The sequence below is a fragment of the Zophobas morio genome, unplaced genomic scaffold (assembly GCF_036711695.1).
Source record: "Zophobas morio isolate AGI-343-1 ecotype UQ-CSIRO unplaced genomic scaffold, CSIRO_AGI_Zmor_V1 ptg000347l, whole genome shotgun sequence".
Classification (NCBI taxonomy): domain Eukaryota; kingdom Metazoa; phylum Arthropoda; class Insecta; order Coleoptera; family Tenebrionidae; genus Zophobas; species Zophobas morio.
In genome coordinates, this window is record NW_026972451.1 from 48,691 (window position 1) to 54,029 (window position 5,339).

Here is a 5,339-nt window from a genome sequence, read left to right on the forward strand (position 1 = left end):
TTCTGAGCCACCAAACACACTTAAAGCATGCAGAATCGACTCAGAATAGGAAAAGGAGACGTTTAGGTCAATTTTGTGCATTCTGGCGTTCGTAGATACAAGAAAACTGTTAAAATTCTTCAGAAACGTCACTTTTGAAGTGTTTTCTTGTACTTTTAAGCCAATCAGATACCCTACGGGCTCGGAAAGTGCAACGAAACCATCAAATTTTAGCTAGAAACTGAATTTTTGTCGATTTTTATTGAATTTGAACTATATTTCAACGTTTTTTGATGGTTCTGAGCCACCAAACACACTTAAAGCATGCAGAATCGACTCAGAATAGGAAAAGGAGACGTTTAGGTCAATTTCATGCATTCTGGCGTTCGTAGATACAAGAAAACTGTTAAAATTCTTCAGAAACGTCACTTTTGAAGTGTTTTCTTGTACTTTTAAGCCTATCAGATACCCTACGGGCTCGGAAAGTGCAACGAAACCATCAAGTTTTAGCTAGAAACTGTATTTTTGTCGATTTTTATTGAATTTGAACTATATTTCAACGTTTTTTGATGGTTCTGAGCCACCAAACACACTTAAAGCATGCAGAATCGACTCAGAATAGGAAAAGGAGATGTTTAGGTCAATTTTATGCATTCTGGCGTTCGTAGATACAAGAAAACTGTTAAAATTCTTCAGAAACGTCACTTTTGAAGTGTTTTCTTGTACTTTTAAGCCAATCAGAAATCCTACGGGCTCGGAAAGTGCAACGAAACCATCAAATTTTAGCTAGAAACTGTATTTTTGTCGATTTTTATTGAATTTGAACTATATTTCAACGTTTTTTGATGGTTCTGAGCCACCAAACACACTTAAAGAATGCAGAATCGACTCAGAATAGGAAAAGGAGACGTTTAGGTCAATTTTATGCATTCTGGCGTTCGTAGATACAAGAAAACTGTTAAAATTCTTCAGAAACGTCACTCTTGAAGTGTTTTCTTGTACTTTTAAGCCAATCAGATACCCTACGGGCTCGGAAAGTGCAACGAAACCATCAAATTTTAGCTAGAAACTGTATTTTTGTCGATTTTTATTGAATTTGAACTATATTTCAACGTTTTTTGATGGTTCTGAGCCACCAAACACACTTAAAGCATGCAGAATCGACTCAGAATAGGAAAAGGAGACGTTTAGGTCAATTTTATGCATTCTGGCGTTCGTAGATACAAGAAAACTGTTAAAATTCTTCAGAAACGTCACTTTTGAAGTGTTTTCTTGTACTTTTAAGCCAATCAGATACCCTACGGGCTCGGAAAGTGCAACGAAACCATCAAATTTTAGCTAGAAACTGTATTTTTGTCGATTTTTATTGAATTTGAACTATATTTCAACGTTTTTTGATGGTTCTGAGCCACCAAACACACTTAAAGCATGCAGAATCGACTCAGAATAGGAAAAGGAGACGTTTAGGTCAATTTTATGCATTCTGGCGTTCGTAGATACAAGAAAACTGTTAAAATTCTTCAGAAACGTCACTTTTGAAGTGTTTTCTTGTACTTTTAAGCCAATCAGATACCCTACGGGCTCGGAAAGTGCAACGAAACCATCAAATTTTAGCTAGAAACTGTATTTTTGTCGATTTTTATTGAATTTGAACTATATTTCAACGTTTTTTGATAGTTCTGAGCCACCAAACACACTTAAAGCATGCAGAATCGACTCAGAATAGGAAAAGGAGACGTTTAGGTCAATTTTATGCATTCTGGCGTTCGTAGATACAAGAAAACTGTTAAAATTCTTCAGAAACGTCACTTTTGAAGTGTTTTCTTGTACTTTTAAGCCAATCAGATACCCTACGGGCTCGGAAAGTGCAACGAAACCATCAAATTTTAGCTAGAAACTGTATTTTTGTCGATTTTTATTGAATTTCAACTATATTTCAACGTTTTTTGATGGTTCTGAGCCACCAAACACACTTAAAGCATGCAGAATCGACTCAGAATAGGAAAAGGAGACGTTTAGGTCAATTTTATGCATTCTGGCGTTCGTAGATACAAGAAAACTGTTAAAATTCTTCAGAAACGTCACTTTTGAAGTGTTTTCTTGTACTTTTAAGCCAATCAGATACCCAACGGGCTCGGAAAGTGCAACGAAACCATCAAATTTTAGCTAGAAACTGTATTTTTGTCGATTTTTATTGAATTTGAACTATATTTCAACGTTTTTTGATGGTTCTGAGCCACCAAACACACTTAAAGCATGCAGAATCTACTCAGAATAGGAAAAGGAGACGTTTAGGTCAATTTTATGCATTCTGGCGTTCGTATATACAAGAAAACTGTTAAAATTCTTCAGAAACGTCACTTTTGAAGTGTTTTCTTGTACTTTTAAGCCAATCAGATACCCAACGGGCTCGGAAAGTGCAACGAAACCATCAAATTTTAGCTAGAAACTGTATTTTTGTCGATTTTTATTGAATTTGAACTATATTTCAACGTTTTTTGATGGTTCTGAGCCACCAAACACACTTAAAGCATGCAGAATCGACTCAGAATAGGAAAAGGAGACGTTTAGGTCAATTTTATGCATTCTGGCGTTCGTAGATACAAGAAAACTGTTAAAATTCTTCAGAAACGTCACTTTTGAAGTGTTTTCTTGTACTTTTAAGCCAATCAGATACCCTACGGGCTCGGAAAGTGCAACGAAACCATCAAATTTTAGCTAGAAACTGTATTTTTGTCGATTTTTATTGAATTTCAACTATATTTCAACGTTTTTTGATGGTTCTGAGCCACCAAACACACTCAAAGCATGCAGAATCGACTAAGAATAGGAAAAGGAGACGTTTAGGTCAATTTTATGCATTCTGGCGTTCGTAGATACAAGAAAACTGTTAAAATTCTTCAGAAACGTCACTTTTGAAGTGTTTTCTTGTACTTTTAAGCCAATCAGATACCCAACGGGCTCGGAAAGTGCAACGAAACCATCAAATTTTAGCTAGAAACTGTATTTTTGTCGATTTTTATTGAATTTGAACTATATTTCATCGTTTTTTGATGGTTCTGAGCCACCAAACACACTTAAAGCATGCAGAATCTACTCAGAATAGGAAAAGGAGACGTTTAGGTCAATTTTATGCATTCTGGCGTTCGTATATACAAGAAAACTGTTAAAATTCTTCAGAAACGTCAATTTTGAAGTGTTTTCTTGTACTTTTAAGCCAATCAGATACCCAACGGGCTCGGAAAGTGCAACGAAACCATCAAATTTTAGCTAGAAACTGTATTTTTGTCGATTTTTATTGAATTTGAACTATATTTCAACGTTTTTTGATGGTTCTGAGCCACCAAACACACTTAAAGCATGCAGAATCGACTCAGAATAGGAAAAGGAGACGTTTAGGTCAATTTTATGCATTCTGGCGTTCGTAGATACAAGAAAACTGTTAAAATTCTTCAGAAACGTCACTTTTGAAGTGTTTTCTTGTACTTTTAAGCCAATCAGATACCCTACGGGCTCGGAAAGTGCAACGAAACCATCAAATTTTAGCTAGAAACTGTATTTTTGTCGATTTTTATTGAATTTGAACTATATTTCAACGTTTTTTGATGGTTCTGAGCCACCAAACACACTTAAAGCATGCAGAATCGACTCAGAATAGGAAAAGGAGACGTTTAGGTCAATTTTATGCATTCTGGCGTTCGTAGATACAAGAAAACTGTTAAAATTCTTCAGAAACGTCACTTTTGAAGTGTTTTCTTGTACTTTTAAGCCAATCAGATACCCTACGGGCTCGGAAAGTGCAACGAAACCATCAAATTTTAGCTTGAAACTGTATTTTTGTCGATTTTTATTGAATTTGAACTATATTTCAACGTTTTTTGATGGTTCTGAGCCACCAAACACACTTAAAGCATGCAGAATCGACTCAGAATAGGAAAAGGAGACGTTTAGGTCAATTTTATGCATTCTGGCGTTCGTAGATACAAGAAAACTGTTAAAATTCTTCAGAAACGTCACTTTTGAAGTGTTTTCTTGTACTTTTAAGCCAATCAGATACCCTACGGGCTCGGAAAGTGCAACGAAACCATCAAATTTTAGCTAGAAACTGTATTTTTGTCGATTTTTATTGAATTTGAACTATATTTCAACGTTTTTTGATGGTTCTGAGCCACCAAACACACTTAAAGCATGCAGAATCGACTCAGAATAGGAAAAGGAGACGTTTAGGTCAATTTTATGCATTCTGGCGTTCGTAGATACAAGAAAACTGTTAAAATTCTTCAGAAACGTCACTTTTGAAGTGTTTTCTTGTACTTTTAAGCCAATCAGATACCCTACGGGCTCGGAAAGTGCAACGAAACCATCAAATTTTAGCTAGAAACTGTATTTTTGTCGATTTTTATTGAATTTGAACTATATTTCAACGTTTTTTGATGGTTCTGAGCCACCAAACACACTTAAAGCATGCAGAATCGACTCAGAATAGGAAAAGGAGACGTTTAGGTCAATTTTATGCATTCTGGCGTTCGTAGATACAAGAAAACTGTTAAAATTCTTCAGAAACGTCACTTTTGAAGTGTTTTCTTGTACTTTTAAGCCAATCAGATAGCCTACGGGCTCGGAAAGTGCAACGAAACCATCAAATTTTAGCTAGAAACTGTATTTTTGTCGATTTTTATTGAATTTGAACTATATTTCAACGTTTTTTGATGGTTCTGAGCCACCAAACACACTTAAAGCATGCAGAATCGACTCAGAATAGGAAAAGGAGACGTTTAGGTCAATTTTATGCATTCTGGCGTTCGTAGATACAAGAAAACTGTTAAAATTCTTCAGAAACGTCACTTTTGAACTGTTTTCTTGTACTTTTAAGCCAATCAGATACCCTACGGGCTCGGAAAGTGCAACGAAACCATCAAATTTTAGCTAGAAACTGTATTTTTGTCGATTTTTATTGAATTTGAACTATATTTCAACGTTTTTTGATGGTTCTGAGCCACCAAACACACTTAAAGCATGCAGAATCGACTCAGAATAGGAAAAGGAGACGTTTAGGTCAATTTTATGCATTCTGGCGTTCGTAGATACAAGAAAACTGTTAAAATTCTTCAGAAACGTCACTTTTGAAGTGTTTTCTTGTACTTTTAAGCCAATCAGATACCCTACGGGCTCGGAAAGTGCAACGAAACCATCAAATTTTAGCTAGAAACTGTATTTTTGTCGATTTTTATTGAATTTGAACTATATTTCAACGTTTTTTGATGGTTCTGAGCCACCAAACACACTTAAAGCATGCAGAATCGACTCAGAATAGGAAAAGGAGACGTTTAGGTCAATTTTATGCATTCTGGCGTTCGTAG